Genomic DNA, 19,568 nt, shown 5'->3' on the forward strand with positions numbered 1-19,568 from the left:
AATTGATAAATTAATTTTTAAAAAGAATTACATTTTGGGCTTCCCTGGTGACTCAGTGGTTGAGAGTCCGCCTGCCGATGCAGGGAACACGAGTTCGTGCCCCAGTCCAGGAAGATCCCACATGCTGCGGAGCGGCTGGGCCCATGAGCCATGGCCGCTGAGCCTGCGCGTCCGGAGCCTGTGCTCCTCAACAGGAGAGGCCACAACAGTGAGAGGCCCGCGTACCGCCAAAAAAAAAAAAAAGAATTACATTTTGGAGTCCATTAGAGGATAAGAGATCTACTGCTCTAAGCATCCCCAGAAGAAAGGGGGAAGGCGGGCAAGGACAGCCCTGTCCCTCTGACAGGTAGAGCTTCTTCCTTTGTAAATGAGACAGTTGTAGGTCCCCATAAGAATGTTCTGCTTAGCTTCCCTTCGTAAGAGCAGTGAGCAGAGTACCTGGCACTGGGGAAGGAAGCGTGGGCTATGAATACGATAGAAACCTTCTGGATTGGTTGTTATTTTGCATCTCCTGTGGGTAGGCGGCCAGAGGTTTTCTGAGAAGGTTACCCATCCCCTCCCACCTGCCCCCACGGTCCCACCTCTAGATTTGAGTTTCTCCTTCTATCCGACGGAAGGGGAATGGATGGTTCAGGGACAGTCTCTGGGGAGGCCAAGGGGTCTGCCTCTGCACCTCTCAGAAGGCTGGTAGTGGTGGGAGAAGGGAGTGGGCAGGGGGAATTGGGGTCAGCCTTCCAGTGCCGGGCTGATGGTGGCAGCCATCAGTGTTAAAACCCAATACTGCAGAGCATCCACCACACATCCGGGACCCTATAGCCATCCTGTATCCTTCAGGGAACTTTTAAAATCTTCTAGGGAGGAAGGGTGGTGGGATGAATTGGGAGATTGGGATTGACGTAGGTACACTATTGATACTATGTATAAAATAGATGACTAATGAGAACCTACTGTGCAGCACAGGGAACTCTACTCAATGCTCTGTGATGACCTAAATGGGAAGGAAATCCAAAAAAGAGGGGATATATGCTGATTCACTTTGCTGTACAGTAGAAACTTAACGCAAACATTGTAAAGCAACTATGCTGCAATAAATATTTAAAAAAATGAATCCACTCACTAAAAGTTAAATCCAGCACATTATTAAATGAATCCATAACAAAGAGCTAATTTACCTTATATAAAGATCTTTTATGTAGTATAAAAAGATCTACTACAAATAAATAAGAAGTCAACAACCCCAATAGAAAATTGGGCAAGAAATATAAATAAAACACAGGTATTGAAGTATAGATGACTTTTAAACATATGAGAGGATTCTGTACTTCTCTCCTAATAAGAGAAATACAAATTAAAATTATACTGAGATATCATTTTTCACCTGTTCGTCCATCCTCCTCTCTGTAAATGCAAAGAAAAATGTATCTAATAATATTTTCCTAATGTTAGCAGTAATAATTTTTAGATAGTAGGATTTGGGGAGCTTTTAAAACATTTATTGTTGTATTTGCTATAGTGTCTATATTCCTTATAATGAGCATGTATAAGTTTTTAAGTAATTTTCATTAAAAAATAAAACTGGGGCTCCCCTGGTGGCGCAGTGGTTGAGAGTCCGCCGGCCGATGTAGGGGACATGGGTTCATGCCCCAGTCCGGGAGGATCCCACATGCCACAGAGCGGCTGGGCCTGTGAGCCGCTGAGCCTGCGCGTCTGGAGCCTGTGCTCTGCAATGGGAGAGGCCACAGCAGTGAGAGGCCCACGTATCGCAAAAAAAAAATAATAATAAAAAAAAATAAAACTGGAAGTAAATATGCAAAATAAATAAATCAAATCAAATCTCCACTGGCCTGACACCCCAAAAGTTTTCCCCATGGATGGGGTTTGGGTGGGGGACGGGTGGGATACAGTGTTAATTTCTAAGCACTGGGAATTGACAGAGCCCTAACGGTGATGGAGCCCAGGGAGTTTGGGTGCTAAATTCCACCAAGGTCTTAAAACAGACACCAGCGGAGGGAGGGAGAGAGGGCAGAGCTGCACCCATGAGAGCAGAAACCTCCGGGTGCTATGGGCCACGCGTTCACAACCTCTTGGGGTTTGGAGACAGAGAAGAGAAAAGCAGTATCTGCAAAGCCCGTGGGGAGTGTCTGAAGTGGTAGCCTTGACCTTAAAAGGTCGCTCTGTGGTGTGTTCAGTGTCCTTGTGTTTCTGGGGCATCGGCACCTGCGAAGGCCTGACTAACTGTTCCCCTCCTGGACCGGGGCTGAGTCAGACGCGTCACCTTCACAAACCGGCCTCTCCCCTGTCACCCGGCTCCACGATGTCCCTCCACCCTGCGATTCCCTATCTCTGTCGGGAGTTGTCTCTTGTCCATCTTTCATTCCACAAATACTTATGGAGCGCCGACAGTGTTCCAGGCCCCGTGCTGGGCAGCTCACAGACAACAAAAGAGGCTCCAACCCCTTTCTTTGGGGCCTCGCATCGCTGGTGGGAGACAAAATCTCGGCAAACGACCACACAGCTAACCCAACCTTTACAGAGGCGGCGACACCACGGAGAGACAGGGGTGCTGTGGGTATAAGGCAGCCTGGCCTGTGCTGGAGGTGAAGCAGGTTCCCAGAGGAGGCGATGCTGAAATCGAGAGGCGCCAGAAGGTCAGACAGCAGACCTTTAGGGGAAGCAGAGGCAAGGGGAGTGAGGGCAAGGCCCTGGGGCAGCACAGGTTGGGAGCTAAGGTGGGGTTAGGAGTTCCATCGTTCAGTCTTCACAGACATTCCTCCTGTTATCTCCAGAGCTCCACTGAGCGTTGTCCTACCAGCGGGTGTTTTGTAAATAAGGTGCTCTTCTGAGGTTGCCTGGGTGGTGGATGAGGGGGGTCCCACGTCCCTGCAGCAGATGTACTATGAGTACCTCCAGGTACCAGGTCAGGCTGGGGGGATGGTGGGGAAGGAAAGCAGCCAAGTCCTGCTCCCCAGATCTTACCATGGGGACCACCACGAACCTCATAACTAAGATGGGTCAGGTATTAGAAGGAAAGGCAGGGGTAGGAAGTGATGGGGTGTGGTGTCTTAGAAGGGTGGGACCTGCACCTGTGGAGGTGACTCCACCGCACACAGGAGGGACCCCAGGCCCACAGAGGTTCAAGACTTGCCCTTCCAGGCCGGGCAGGTCCTGTGTGCTCAAGTGTGAGACGTTTGACACCAGGTGCCAAACCACTTACCTGACTGAGTCATCTTTTCAAAGAGCCCATGGCCCAAACAAAAGCCACCCACAGGCTGTTTAAGGCCTGGCTGCCATGAGGAATTGGGAGACTCTTCTGTGCTGTAGAATGTAATGGAGCAACTGCCCATAGGATGTGTGGGATTTGCAGAATCATACAGGTACATTCTGTAGGGGAAATGCAAGAAGAGTTTGTAACTAATGCTACATTTAGTTTCTAAAATGCGGCAACCGATTACACACCCCATCGTGTCGAGAAGGCCCACGTCCTCACAAGGTCACGTTTGTACATTAGAATGAGAATGAACGCCCTAGCTTCTCCCAAGTAACCATGATTAAGAACTTTGGGAAGTGTCCTTTGCATCCTTTTTCTGTTTGTTTAAGCCCTTATTCTGCACACAACTTACAAAGGAGATCTTAATCTCTGCTGTTTGACATGAATTTTCCATGTAGCAATATTCTTGGCTATTCTTCTGCATTATTACCTGGAGCTCTGTCTCATTTTTTTTTTTTTTTTTTTGCGGTACGTGGGCCTCTCACTGTTGTGGCCTCTCCCGTTGCGGAGCACAGGCTCCAGACACGCAGGCTCAGCGGCCATGGCTCACGGGCCCAGCCGCTCTGCGGCATGTGGGATCTTCCCGGACCGGGGCACGAACCCGTGTCCCCTGCATTGGCAGGGGGACTCTCAACCACTGCACCACCGGGGAAGCCCTCTGTCTCATATTTTAGCTTCTGCACAATCTGAGGGTCAAAACGGTGGTGACCAACTTTTCCCATAATGACTGACCACTTGTATTCCATGCTATTTGCTCCCATTTCCATCACACTATCTTTTTACCTGTCTTGTTTCAAGGATTCTCCCTGAATTTGTGTGTTAGGTTTGGGTTTTGAACCCATATGGAATTGGTAGTGTGTATATTTGTGTGTGTTTGAGGTTGAAGGGGGAAGACTCGTGCTACCGTTTGCAAATGGATAAACATGTCCATTAGCAGACGTCCCTGGCGGTCCAGTGGTTAAGATTCCCAGGTTCCAATGCAAGGGGCGCGGGTTCGAGCCCTGGTCAGGGAACTGAGATCCCACAAGTCTCACGGTGTGGCCAAAAAAATATAAAAGACAAACAAACAAACAAAAACATATCCATTAGCATTTATTTTTAAATCCCTTCCATTTGAAGTGCCGCCTTTGTCATTTCCTAGATTCCCTTCCAGGCGTGGGTGCGGCTGTTGCTGTTCTGCGTGTTAAACACTCTGTTCCTACCCCGGTTCCAAGACGGAGCGCGGAAGCTCTCAGCCTTGTTTCTACACCTGCCTCACTGCCCTCATCCTCCATGAGCGCTTCAGAATCTATCAGTATTTGCTTTGCTCCAGCCTCAACCCTACGCTCTTCCCTCCTCCCCCCAAAACTCTCGCTTGAATTTTAGAATTACTCTGAATGTACAGACACATCTTGAGACACCTGAGATCTTTATACTGATGAGGCTGAGATTAGGTCCCTTTTATGTCTAGGAGGGACAATAAAACACCAGCCTCTTGATGCAGAGCCCTCGGGTGAAAAAAATACAAATCCAGACGGGGGACCTGGAGGACGGCCACAAGGGCATAGAGTCCTCAGTGACTCACCTGCGCTCTGGCCTCAGGCTTCCTGGATTTCTTCCGAAGGACACAGCATGCGGTGGAGGCATGCACCCACTGCAGGGTCCAGGGCAAGTCATTTTCTGTAGTTGCTGTTTGTATCAGCCTCCTTCCTCATAGGAACTCTTCTGTGGGTAGGAATGAAATAGATTTATTTTTAAAAGAATAGCTGACTCTTGGGCTTCCCTGGTGGTGCAGTGGTTGAGAGTCCGCCTGCCGATGCAGGGGACACGGGTTCGTGCCCCGGTCCGGGAAGACCCACATGCCGCTGAGCGGCTGGGCCCGTGAGCCATGGCCGCTGAGCCTGCACGTCCGGAGCCTGTGCTCCGCAATGGAAGAGGCCACGGCAGTGAGAGGCCCGCGTACAGCAAAAAAATAAATAAAAAAGAATAGCTGACTCTTATTGATCACTCATAAGTGCTTTCCTTCATTGTTCAAAAACTTTTAGTAGACTTTCATTCAGCAAATATTTATCCTACACCTCACACCCTAGCCAAAGAGAAAAGCAATGAACACATAAATAGGAAAGATCCAGGCCCAACATCTGGAGGTGAGGACAACTGGGCAAAGTGAAGCAGAAGGAGCGAGGAGGGCGGGGAGCTGGGCTGGTGGGACAAGGCCTTAGGAGCCAGTGCAATTTAAACAGGGTGTCATAATGGAAAAGAACATAAAAAAGAATGTACATATATGTGTAACTGAGTCACTTTGCTGTACAGCAGAAATTAACACAACATTGTAAATCAACTATACTTCAATAAAAATAAAACAAACAAACAGGATGTCAGAAGAGACCTCATCCAGCTGATATAGGAGCAATCACAACTTGCAATTATTTTATTTAATTATAAATTTGCTGTCCGTCTCTTCCACTAGCGTGAGAGCTTCGGAACAGTGGGGACCTCTCTGTCCCCAAGAACCTGGTTGATGCCTGCGGCATGCCGGGCTCTTACTTTGGGTATTAAGACTTGAAGGAGACATCTCTTCTAGCCAAGCAAGATCCAGATCTCAGGGAAAAAGTGGATTAATCCAGAGTGGGCTGGCCACTACCTGCTATGCAGTAAAGAGACTTTAATCACCCATGGTTTTCCTTAAACTGGCGGTTTGGTTTATCAATGCATGGGTCTGGGTTTGGGATTTTTCCATTTCTAACAAGATCCCGGGGATGTGGTGGCCCTCATTCAGGGATACCACTTACTATTTTTGTTTAAATGCCTTATGGTGTTGGGCAATTTCTCAAAACTGTTCAGGTCTTCCTCTGGCCAGACTAACAAACACAACATTGAAGAGCGACTGGTTAGTAGATGGCAAGAAATTACTATTAACTTCTATCGGGAGTAATAACCATGTTGGGGTTACGTGGTTAGAATAACAACAAACAGGCAGAAAGTCTTTATCTGTTAGAGACACACTGAAGTACTTCTGGGTGAAATGATACAAAGTCTGGGTTCGTTTTAAAATATTCATGGGGGGAGTGGAGGAGAGAGATGGACGAAAAGCAAGGGGCAGAAAGTGGTGGTGACTGAAACAGTGATGAGTCCGGGTGAAGGGTGGGTCGCTGTACAGTTCTCTCTACTTTTGGATGGGTTTGAAAACGTTCTATAATAATAACAAAGAAAATGGAAATAAGGGCTTCCCTGGTGTCGCAGTGGTTTGAGAGTCCGCCTGCCGATGCAGGGGGACGTGGGTTCATGCCCCGGTCCGGGAAGATCCCACATGCCGCGGAGCGGCTGGGCCCGTGAGCCATGGCCGCGGAGCCTGCGCCTCCGGAGCCTGTGCTCCGCAACGGGAGAGGCCACGACAGTGAGAGGCCCGTGTACCGCAAAAAAAAAAAAAAAAAAAAAAATAGGAAATAAGATGTGAGCTCCATTTTCAAGAGAAGGCAGTTTAGCTGCAGTTGAAACAGGGTCCAGCACACAATGGCTGCCAGTATGATTCTAATTAACATCATTATTATTTAAAAGACGGAGGTTGACAGCTGTCTCTCCGTAACACGCACAGGAGATCACATTCAGAAAGAAGTGTTCCATTTATGGCTTCTTTCCTTCTTTTCTTTTTTTTTTTCCTTTTTGTGGGAGGTGTGGTTTAATTCCTTTCTCCTCCTGGGGCCGCACCCAAGGCATAACCATCCAACTTCACGGCTATTAACATTTTCTCTGAACACAAATATTTACTCACAAAAGGAACGATTACAGATCTAAAGAACTGCTGTTTGTGGTGGCCACCTGGGAGGGTGGAGGGTAGGTGACTGGGTGGGACAGGGATTTGCATTATTCCCACTTTATAACTTTCTGTTGGGTTTTTTTGTTTGTTTCAATGTATTTTTTTTTTAAATTACCCACTAATGCATGAATATATTTTGGTTATAAAACATTCATGAAATATGTATACCTGTACAGCTACAGAACATATAAATGTCCATCTCCCTGGCTTTCTCCTAGAAGTAAACCTTCTTCCTGAGTTTAACCCCCAGATGACTGATAAATTCTTGGAGTCCTTTTTCTATCTACTGAAGTATATATCTCTGCAAACAGCTTTTATAAAGATCTTATTCTTTGCTATTTATTTATTTATTGGCTGCGTTGGGTCTTCGTTGCTGCACGTGGGCTTTCTCTAGTTGGCGGCAAGCGGGGGCTACTCTTCGTTGCGGTGGGCTTCTCATTGCGGTGGTTTCTCTTGCTGCGGAGCACGGGCTCTAGGTGTGAGGGCTCAGTAGTTGTGGCTCGTGGGCTCTAGAGCACAGGCTCAGTAGTTGTGGTACACGGGCTTAGTTGCTCCGCAGCATGTGGGATCTTCCCAGACCAGGGCTCGAACCCGTGTCCCCTGCATTGGCAGGTGGATTCTTAACCACTGTGCCGCCAGGGAAGCCCTATTTGCTATTTTACACAAATGTACCACCCAGCAATATTCTTGGCCATGCTTCTGCATTATTATCTATCAATACGTTTCATTTTGTAAAATACCTGCAGAAGAGTCCACTCTGTGGAATTCAAATTATTCAATACATACAACCAATACTTTTTCTCCTGGGGTAGAGGATGTCTGGAGGATGACCAAGACCGGAAGGGTTTGTTATTCTAGTAACAGAAAATATTTTAGAAGAATCTAGAACTTTCATCTTATCAGAGGGCAGTGAATCTGGGAGGCACCCCCTCCCCATAAGTGCGGTGATTAAGGGAAGTCCCGTGAGCCTGGATGTCCAGCATGAGAACCAAACAGCCTTGGCACAAGAACTATGTCGGAGAAAGCCCGGTGGGTGACCATGATTTCTCTCCACTTCCTGGGTCCAGCTGACTGTGAAAGGTGGCTTGGGACCAAAGTTTAGATAAAAGCAACCAAAATGATGCAGGCTCTGTTACTCACAGGCTCAGTATCACTCAGAGAAACAGCACTGTTGCACCTGCGCAGATGAGTGGTAGAAACAGGCTTGTCCGTTATGAAATGCGCCCCGTGCTGCTGGCATTCTGAGCAGCCTGAGAACATCTGTACCAGCCACTTGGAGACCGTGCCTGTCTGTAGACAAATGCCCTCTAGCCCGTAATTATTAGCATGTCTTAAGCCTTTCCTAGGCTCCAGGCAGTAGGCTAAGCATTACCCTGTCAATCAGCAAATATCCACTGACCACCTACTACGCGTCTCCGGCATCTCCCAGGATTGCAGGCGTTGGGCAGACAGCAGTGAACCCAACAGACCTGTGTCTGCCCCCGTGGGCTTCTGGCCTCAATCCAATATACAGAATTACAAAGTGTGAAAGCGTGCTGGAGGAGAGATGGTCCAGGCAAAAGGAATAGTACGTGTCCTACTATGCAGCTCTAACCTGAAAATGTTCACCTACCAACTGGCAGCATGAATTTGGACAAGACAGTTAATGGCTTAGGACTTCATTTTCGTCATCGGTTAAAGAAATAACAGTCACAGCTGATCCTGTTGCTAGCCCCAAAGGTGCACCATTTCCAGCTAATGAATGAGGACCCCCGAGAATCTTAGCAAATGAGTGGAACTCCCACCCTGCCTGCTGTTAAGGGGCTGGGAATGGCTGCCTTTGAATCGCTGGCACCCCGTCTGGGCTCTCGTCCCTAATCTTGCCATGAACCCTAACCCAGACCTTTATCGCTGGGAGGTGGGATTGGGGATGGTGGGAAACTACCCTCTTCGTGTGTTGTGCCGACATCGTTTACCATGAACATGTGCTCTATTAACAAAAATGCCAATTTAGTTTTTTCTTAAATGATCTGGTATTGGTACAAGGACAATCAGAAAAGTTAATGGAACTGAATAAGTCACTTAATACCCTACCCACATATATATGGGGCTTTGGTAAATGGTAAAAGGTATCATTTCACACCAGTGGAGAAAGAACCTATTATTCAATAAATGACATTAAGGAGAAGGATTTTGGGGAAAAACTTAACTCCTTATTCCAAAAAAGAGTACACTTATTAAAGCAAAGAGTTAAATGTATAAAGCGTTAAAGATGTAAGAAAAAGTTTACTCATGGATGTGACTTAAAACACCAAGACATAGGGCTTCCCTGGCGGCGCAGTGGCTGAGAGTCCGCCTGCCGATGCAGCGGACACAGGTTCGTGCCCCCGTCCAGGAAGATCCCACATGCCGTGGAGCAGCTGGGCCTGTGAGCCGTGGCCGCTGAGCCTGCGCGTCCGGAGCCTGTGCTCCGCGACGGGAGAGGCCACAACAGTGAGAGGCCCGTGTACCGCAACAAAACAAAACAAAACACCAAGACGTAAAGAAAAAACATTGATGAAATTTACTACCTAAAAATTTCAAATGAAGTATTTTAGATATTAAAAAATGTAAGCATAACGCCCTGTGTGCTCCCCTCCCAGTGTAGGAAGGAAAACAATAGAGCAAGTTATCACCCAGGCGAAAAGAAGTTGGTGTATTTCCTTCTTTGCTGGCTTTTATTCTTTTATTTGCCATATAGGGCTCCATGAATCATATACGGGAATAAAACTCTGTATCCTTCTGCAACCTGCATTTTTCCCCTCAAGGATATATCTTGGAGCTCCATCTGTGTTGGCACAGGTAGGTAGCTCTGTTACAGGAAAATGCAAAACTGCAACGGTAGCTGACAATGGTTGAGTGTTCAGTGCCCAGCTCTGGGCTCCATTCCCTATGGCGTTACCCTTAATTCTTGCCTCAACCCGATCATGCTGGGAGTTCAGTTTATCCCCATTTAACAGATGCGGTAACTGAGGCCAAGGTCTAGGCAGAGGGACTCTGGAGAACTCACAGGAAGAGGGAAACAAACCCCTGAAATGGATGCTGGCCCAAACACTGTCCTCAGCAGTGCTGGCTCCCCAGGGAGCAATTGAAAATGCAGATCCCCTGTGGGCATGACAGTGGGCAGCTGCAGCCCAGGAAAGAGCCGAAATGCAGGCTGTGCCTCCGGAATGGTCCTTCCCCTCTCCTGCTGCTATTTAGTCCATTTACCCTAATTGATCAACTTCCTAAACTCTAGAACAGTGGTTCTCAAAGCCTGGTTCCCCCACAGGCAGCATCTGCATGACCTGAGAAAACATTAGAAATGCAAATTATTGGGTCCCACCCTAGAACTCCTGAATCAGAAACCGGCGTGGGTCTCAGGGATCTCCCTGGAGATGCTGATGTAAGGTCAAGGTTGCAAACCTCTGTCTGGAATGTGAGATCCCCCGGCCTCTTGCTTTTAGACTTGGCTCAGCTGTGTGTGAGCCTCACAGGCTCTTATTAAGTCAGTCCTCATGAGATGAGCCAGCAGTAGGTGCTCAATAAGTATTGCTAATGATCCCTTAAACAGACATTTCCTAAACGTCCACCCTGTGCTTGGGTCTTTGCATGGGGCCCCTGGAGGTCGGGTCCAGTGGGGAGGCCTGTAAGCAAAGAAGCCCACTCGGGAGCCCAGCTCTGACAGCGGGACCTTGACCTTCACTGAGTCCAACTGGGGTGTAGGGAACAGGAAGTGGGGTTGGATATGGAACTCCATATCCAGTGGGAGACCGTAGACTTACAATTCCCTCTGCTCTGAAATGCCAGTGCTAATATATTTACACTTATGCATACTAAAATAAGTAGTTTTTAATGATTAAAATGAGACATATAAAAAAATAAACGAGGTATATGCATGGCTTAGAAAACAAGAATAGGAGGAAGGGCACAAAATAAAGATTAATTTCTCTATTCCCCTAGCCATTCTCCTCCTAAGTTTCACATATTGTTTTTAAATTTTGAAATATTTTGTTAATTTGCAAAACAAATGGCCCACTCATCTGGGTTTTCTTTTCTATGAATTGCCTGTTCGCATCTTTTGCCTGTTTTTCTACTTTCTGCTGCTTTTTTTTTAATTTATTTATTTAATTTACTTTTGGTTGTGTTGGGTCTTTGTTGCTGCGCAAGGCTTTCTCTAGCTGCGGTGAGCGGGGGCTACTCTTCGTTGTGGTGCGTGGGCTTCTCCTTGCAGTGGTTTCTCTTATTGCGGAGCATGGGCTCTAGGCGCGCGGGCTTCAGTAGTTGTGGCATGTGGACTCAGTAGTTGTGGCTCGCGGGCTCTAGAGGACAGGCTCAGTAGCTGCGGCGCACCGGCTTAGTTGCTCCACGGCATGTGGGATCTTCCCGGACCAGGACTCGAACCAGTGTCCCCTGCATTAGGAGGTGGATTCTTAAACACTGCGCCACCAGGGAAGCCCTCTGCTGCTTTTGCTTGACTTTTTTCTCTTTGTTTTCTAGGATTTATATCCTGTATTCTGAAGCACTGCACATACTATGGACTTTTCATATCAAGTATCTTGGTTTTTTGCCATAACAAACCCTGCTTAGGGACTTCCCTGGTGGCGCAGTGGTTAAGAATCCGCCTGCCGATGCAGGGGACATGGGTTTGAGCCCTGGCCCAGGAAGATCCCACATGCCGTGGAGCAACTAAGCCCGTGCGCCACAACTACTGAGCCTGCACTCTAGAGCCCGCGTGCCACAACTACTAAAGCCCGCACGCCCAGAGCCCGTGCTCCGCAACAAGAGAAGCCACCGCAATGAGAAGCCCGCACGCAGCAATGAAGACCCAACGCAGCCAAAAACAGAATAAAGTAACTAATTAATTAAAAAAAAAGAAACCCTGTTTAATGCAATTGAGTGTGTCAACATTCTATTTATAGTTTTGTTGTTTTTATCTTGATTAAGAATCCTTCCTTACCCTAATATCATGATATTTTCTGTTTTCTTCTAAAAGTTTTCGGTGCCTCATTTTCATATTTAGTTCTTTAATCCATCTGAAATTTATTTAGTGAATGATCTAATAACAGGAATCTAATTTATCTTTTTATAATAGCCAGTTACACAGAACGGTTTGCCAACGAATCCATTTCCTCTCTACCAAGCTGTCCATTCACCCCTGTCACATACATGTTCCCACAGAAGTGTGGGTCTTCTCTGAGTTCTATTCTAGTACATTAGTCTGATACCACCTGTTGTACTTCCCACTTAGCTTTAGAGGAAGTTTAAAATCTTTTAAGATATGTTCTTTCTTGTTTTATTTTGCAAAATTGCCTTGACTCTTCTTTGATCTTTTACAAAGTAACAAAATTCCAAAGGCTAAAATCCAGACTCTAGAGTCTAAAATCCATAAAGAACTTATGCATTTAAAATCACCCTTGCCAAGTTTTGGGGCCAATTCACTAACGTATTTTTATTGGCTTCCCTTGAATTTGGAAGTTATTTTGAGGAAAACTGATCTTTATGTAAAACTTCCTTTGAGTTTTTTAGCAAAGTATTATAAATTTCTCCAAAACTTTTTACATGCCTTTTTTTGATTGTTTTTTGCAGTACGTGGGCCTCTCACTGTTGTGGCCTCTCCCATTGCGGAGCACAGGCTCCGGATGCGCAGGCTCAGCGGCCATGGCTCACGGGCCCAGCTGCTCCGCGGCATGTGGGATCTTCCAGGACCGGGGCACGAACCCGTGTCCCCTGCATTGGCAGGCGGACTCTCAACCACTGCACCACCAGGGAAGCCCTTTACATGCCTTTTATTAGATTTATTCCTAACTATTTTTGTTGCTCTATCATTTTTTGTTATATCATTATTTTTAACTATGTGTCTAGTTCTTATTTCCTTGTGTATAGATTTTTAAAATATTAATCATTTTTCCAGTAATGTTATGCATCTCTTTTACTTGTAATGGTTTGTTGAATCTCTTGGATTGTTTTTTTAATTAATTTATTTATTTATTTATTGGCTGCATTGGGTCTTCGTTGCTGCATGTGGGCTTTCTCTAGTTGTGGTGAGCGGGGGCTACTCTTCATTGCGGTGCGCGGGCTTCTCACTGCAGTGGCTTCTCTTGTTGTGGAGCACAGACTCTAGGCACACGGGCTTCAGTAGTTGTGGCACACATGATCTAGAGCACAGGCTCAGTAGTTGTGGTGCAGGGGCTTAGTTACTCTGCAGCATGTGGGATCCTCCCTGACCAGGGCTCGAACCCGTGTCCCCTGCATTGGCAGGCGGATTCTTAATCACTGAGCCACGAGGGAAGCCCTCTCTTGGATTTTTGATATAGTCATGTTATCGTTGAATAATGACATTTTTGTTTCTTTCCTTTGAATCCTTATAATCTCTTCCTTCTTTTTTCTTTTTTTCTCAGCAGGGGTGGGTTGGCTTGCAACTGGGGAGTAAGGAGAGCTAAGGCTTGTACTAAGGCCATTTCTCTTGGACTTTTAGGCCTTTGCTTGTGTGTTTGGCTGTATTTTTAATAAAATGATTGTTTTTTAATTATTTTTAAAAAGATATACCCGTGATCTGCATAAATCAGTGTGCAAGAGCACAGAAAGGACGCTGCCAGGACCTCTGGTGCAGCGTTGAATACAAGCAGTAACAGAGAAGGTTGTGTCTGATTCCTAACTTTACTGAAACATTTTCACCATTAAGAATTCCCTGGAGGTCCAGTGGTCAGCACTCTGTGCTTCCGCTGCAGGGGGCACAGGTTCCATCCCTGGTCGGGGAACTGAGATCCCACAGGCTGCACTCTGCAGCCCCCCAGCTGCAGAGTGTTTTCTCTAGATCTGTGGTGGATACCCTTTATCAGGCTCAACTGCTCTTATAGAAAAAAGGTTGTTGGTTTGCTTAAACTTGAAATTGTATGGAATTTTATCGAATGTCTTTTCTGCATCCACGGATATAATCAAGGAGCCTAAAAATATTTATTGAATGAATTCTGTTTTCATCTTCAAAGCAACCCAATGGCTCAGACATTGGCTTCCTCATCTGTAAAGTGGACAGATGGGGCTCAGAGAGACCGTTTAGCTTTTCCAAGTCCACCCTGCCGGGAGACATCAGTGTCAGAATAGAAAGCAGACCTGTCAGTTTCCAGAGTCTGTGATCTTTCTGCTAACCCTCCACGTGTACCCCGGGAAAGTCAGCAAAAACCTGGACATTGGTGGAGCTCCACATATGTGCAGGGTGGAGAGAGGAGAATTGAAAGCAGCCAGAGACACCCCGGGAGGTCCGTTCCCAGGGCCAAAAGGATTCTCCAGACCGGCACCTCAGCCTCGGTCACTTCATCTGTCAAATGGGGAGTACCAAGGTGCCACACCTGACATGGTCAATTCCAAGTAGTCAAGAGGTCTGAAAGTCACCATTGTAACCTGGTGACCACATCGCCGTCAGTAACCGTGGTACCCAGAGAGGCCCTACAGAGCATACAGTGGCATCGTGATTTTAACAGGTTTGCCAGATAAAATACAGGACGCCCAGTTAATTTTGAATTGCAGATAAACAACAAATATCTTTTTCGAAGTATAAGTGATTCTACAAATATTGCATGGGGGGACTTCCTGGTGGTGCAGTGGTTCAGAATCCGCCTGCCAATGCAGGGGACACGGGTTCAAGCCCTGGTCCGGGAAGATCCCACATGCCGCTGAGCAACTGAGTCCGTGCGCCACAACTACTAAGCTTGTGCTCTAGAGCCCGCGAGCCACAACTACTGAGGCACGCACGCCTGGAGCCTGTGCTCTGCAACAAGAGAAGCCACCGCAACGAGAAGCCCGCGCACCGCAACGAAGAGTAGCCCCCGCTCACCGCAACTAGAGAAAGCCTGCGTGCAGCAACGAAGACCCAATGCAGCCAAAAAAAAATATATATATATATATATAGAGAGAGAGAGAGAGAGAGGGAGAGAGAGAGAGAGAGAGAGAGGGAGAGAGAGAGAGAGAGAGAGAGAGAGAGCGAGCATGGTGCATAGCTTACACTAAAAAAAGTATTCCTTGTTTACCTGAAATTGAAATGTAGGGCAGCCTATATTTTTATTTGCTATCTCTGTCAACCCCACCTATGAAGAATGCTTGACAAAAAAGTTTAGCCTGAATCTAATTAAACCCAACTTCCAGTTTACAGAAAAGAGAGGGACTGAGTTAAAGACACCACCAGGGACCAACGAGACAAGCGCAGTGTAGCCCATTGTAAGGGTCCCTAGCCAGGCGTGGGAGGTGCTGGATGGGAGACTGTTCTAGGTTACAGAGACTAAGGCCAACGCAATGCGTGAATTTTTATTTGATGCTGGATGGTGTGTGGGGCAGGGGGACAACTGCAAGGTATATTTCTGAGGCGCTTTCTAGAGCCGTGATGGAACATTAGACCACAGCTTTCCAAAGGGGGCTCGCCCCAGGCATGGGCATAAGCATGGCATGTGATCATCTGTTTTGCAAATTAACTGCGAATCAAATACTTGAAAATTTACAAAATCATAGGAAATAAAATCGGGAGGTGAGTGACACGGGCATGAAAGTGTCTACTTTTTGTTTTCTGTCTTTGTGTGGTCTTGTACATTGACTTATTTGGATCATGGGCGTGTCTTACTTTTATAATTAAAACCCAATTCTTTTGGTTTTTATTTAAGAGATTAAAAACTTCCAGTTACAAAATAAATGAGTCCTGGGGATGCTACACAGCATGGGGGGAAGATAGTCATTAATAATGGAACCTCTTTGTATGGTGACAGATGGTAACTAGACTTCTCATGGTAAACCATTTCATGATGGATGTAAGTCAAATCATGATGCTGTAGGCCTGAAACTTACACAGGGCTGTATGTCAATTGCATCTCAATAAAACTGGAAGAAAAAGTTATTTTATTAAAAATAAGACCAGGGCTTCCCTGGTGGCGCAGTGGTTGAGAGTCCGCCTGCCGATGCAGGGGACGTGGGTTCGTGCCCCGGTCCGGGAAGATCCCACATGCCGCGGAGCGGCTGGGCCCGTAAGCCATGGCCGCTGAGCCTGCGCGTCCGGAGCCTGTGCTCTGCAACGGGAGAGGCCACAGCAGTGAGAGGCCCGCGTACTGCAAAAAAAAAAAAAAAAAAAAAAAGACCAAACAGGGACTTCCCTGATGGTGCAGTGGTTAAGACTCCTCACTCCCAATGCAGGGGGCCCAGGTTCAATCCCTGGTCAGGGAACTAGATCCCACATGCATGCCACAACTGAGTACGCATGCCGCAACTAAAAACAAAACAAAACAAAGAAAAATGATCTCGCATGCTGCAAGTAAAAAGACCCCACATGCCATGCCACAACTCAAGATCCCGCATGATGCAACTAAGACCTGGCACAGCCAAATAAATAATAATAAATAAATAAATATTAAAAAAAATAAGACCGAACACACAAGCAAGGACAAAAAGGCCCAACAGAAATGGCCTTAGCACAAGACTCAGCTCTGCCCCCTGCCCCCTCCCACCGCAGCCCACCCTTGCCCTCTGCACCCAGGATGTTCAGTCACAGGGGAGCTCCCACCCTCTCGGGGGGAGGGGCTCCTCTGTGATTCTTTCCTTGTGGATCTCCACACCAGACTCTGGCCTCCCTGAGTACAGAGACCGTCTCCTTCTCTTCCTTATTTCAGTAAGAACCTCCACGTTCCAGGCCTTGTGCTAAAAGGAATCTGAGCCGATCAATGTTCAGTTCAAGAGTATCGGGTAATGGGGATTTCCCAGTGGTCTAGTGGTTAGGACTCCGCACATCCACGGCAGGAGGCCCGGGTTCAATCTCTGGTTGGGGAACTAAGGTCCCTGCTCTGCGCGGCCAAAAAAAAAAAAAAGTATTGGGTAAAAGGCAGCACAAACCTGGTCCCCAGTTCAGGTAAATGGGCTAATTCCCAGCAGGAGGGCTCTTCCCTGCCTTGAGGTTGCCCACGGTCAATCCAGGCACCCACCTGGGGAGTGCATGCAACGGAGGACAGGATGTAGGCCAGCACCCACTCTCCCCGAATCTCTGAGGTAAAAAATTATGGAAGATCAACCCAAACACAAGTGTTTAAGGCAGATTATTAACGAGTGAGTAGCCAGGGCTGCCTCTTCATAAGGACCCTCCAGATTGGCACCTTGGCCTCGGTCATTTCATCTGTCACACGGGCAGCACCAAGGTGCCCAATGTCATCACGTTTGACCAGTAAATAAAGTGACCTACGTGGGGGAGCTTAACACAGGCTGGCGCTGAATGGACGTCACTGTCAGCCACTACTGAGGCCGGAGGGGAGGAAAAAACATCTCTTACAAATTCGGGACAGTTCACATGTGGGGTGGCTATGGAAGACGACCCGGGGTTTCAATGCGCTCTGCTGTCCTCTGTGAGGCAGGAGCCGAGCAGGAAGCCATGGTATTTATTATCCCCTCTTCTTGCTTCATGCTTGAAATAGTTCACATGTGAAATTCTTACATAGTAAAATGTGTCCACCTTTTTCTTCATAGCCTGGTGTTCCAGTCATCGTTTCTCTTTTCTTTCTACTACTTTTTACTATGACTTCACCTTATACATCTTCTTGGCTATATCTGTCCTTCTTTGGGACTAAAAAATGACGCATCATTTTTTTAAGTCTGATTAATATTTTTTGAATAATCAATTCTTTCTCTGCTAATGGGAACTGATACCTTTTGCCATTTCTCAAACTCCTACTGAGTTGTCTGCTTTTCTAGTACTAGATTATTTTACTTTTTGGTTAAAGACTGGAATCATCAGTATTATAAAAGAAAAGATACATGGGACTTCCCTAGTGGTCCAGTGGTTAAGAATCTGCCTTCCATTGCAGGGGACACAGGTTCAATCCCTGGTCGGGGAACTAAGATCCCACATGCAGCAGGGCAACTAAGCCTGAGCGCTACAACTAGTGAGCCCGCGTGTCACAGGGAAAGGTCCCACATGCCACAACAAGGATCCTATGTGCCGCAACTAAGACCCGAAGCAGCCAAATAAATTAATAAATATTTTTTAAAAAAAGAAAGGATATATGTTTATGGTAAATGAATTTGAAACAACAGATAAAGGGTACAATTTCCCACTCCCTGTCTAATTCCACCTCCCAGAGGTCTGGATTAGAGCTCCCAGCGGGATTAGGGAGTCAGAGGTGACCAGCTGTGCCCAGCCTGGGGTGCCAACAAGTCAGCGGAGCTTCTGGGTGGCCGTGACCCTTCCACTGGAGATGAGGACTCCCAGCCGGCTGTGTCTGCCTATCTGAGTGCCTCACCTCTGCCTTCCCAGGCTCTGCTCTGTCAGGCCAGGGGCGTGGTCAGCGTCAGAGCCAGCAGGAGGCTGAGAGCCTGGACCAGGCCATCGGGCCCACACGCTGCCCGGGTCCGTGCAGGGAGGGAGGCCTGGGGTCCCATCTTCATCCCCCACTAGCAAGTTCCCTCACCTCTTGTGCCTCAGTTTCCACACATCTAAAATGGAAACATGCTCAACCTCTTGGGGTAGGGACTCACGGGACTACCCTGGTGGCTCAGTGGTTAAGAATCCGCCTGCCAGTGCAGGGGACACGAGTTCGAATCCTGGTCCAGGAAGATCCCACATGCCACGGAGCAACAAAGCCAGTGCGCCACAACTACTGAGCCCATGTGCCACAAGTACTGAGCCCACGTGCTGCAACTACTGAGCCCGAACGCCTACAGCCCGTGGTCCACAACAAGAGAAGTCACCACAATGAAGAGTAGCCCCCACTCACCACAACCAGAGAAAGCCCATGTGCAGCAACGAAGACCCAATGCAGCCAAAAGAAGAAAAAAGGGGACTCACTTTGTGGTGTGTTCAGCATGTACGGTTCCGCAGCATCGGCCCGTGAGAAGCCCTGACTAACTGGTCCCCTCTCGGACCAGGGTTGAGTCAGACGCGTCATCTTCTCAAACTGGCCTCCCCCACCCCACCCCCGTCACCTGGGTCCACGACGTCCCTCCACCCTGTGATTCCCAGCTCTGCCCGGAGTTTTCTCTTCCCCATCTTTCATTTCATAACTATTCAAGGAGCATGTACGACATGCCCAGCATTATTCTGGGCATTAAGGATAGAGCAGGGAACAAAACAGACCAAAAACCCTGTCCTCCTGGGGCTTCCGTTCCACTGAAAGGACCTAATAAACTAATGAGTCAACTATAGAGAAGGTCCGGAGATGCCGAGCACCAGGGAAGAGAATAAGGCAGGTGGGAGGGCCAGGGGAACCTCCCGAGGGGTATTGAATTATCACAATTTGCAGTGTTTTGTTCATTTGTCAGTTTTCTTATTTATTGCCTGTTGGTCAATATCAACACCCCACGCCCTGACTCCAGCATAAGAGCCCCAGGACGTGGGGGGCCTGTCCTTGGTCCACTGCTGTACCCCTAGGGATTACTTCTGTGCCTGACACAACCAATCACTCTGTATTCATAGAATTGCAAGAGGAACCCTCACCCTCTAGCAGTGCTGAGATCTCAAAAAAAAAAAAAAAAAATTTAAAGTGT

General features: G+C 47.4%; 1 long non-coding RNA gene across 2 annotated transcripts; it reads right to left on the minus strand.

Moving 5' to 3' along the window:
- Positions 1-1,255: 1,255 nt before the first annotated feature.
- On the minus strand, positions 1,256-19,077 carry LOC307198288. Of its 2 annotated transcripts, none has more exons than XR_013831601.1 (4): positions 18,871-19,077; positions 4,833-4,972; positions 3,215-3,381; positions 1,256-2,625 (listed from the first exon to the last, which is right to left on the minus strand). It is a non-coding gene; the product is annotated as an uncharacterized lncRNA (long non-coding RNA). The 2 variants fall into 2 exon arrangements; XR_013831602.1 differs by having other exon boundaries at positions 1,256-2,662.
- Between the last annotated feature and the right edge of the window lie 491 nt (positions 19,078-19,568).

This window comes from Stenella coeruleoalba, assembly GCF_951394435.1.
Source record: "Stenella coeruleoalba genome assembly, chromosome: 15".
NCBI classification, from domain to species: domain Eukaryota; kingdom Metazoa; phylum Chordata; class Mammalia; order Artiodactyla; family Delphinidae; genus Stenella; species Stenella coeruleoalba.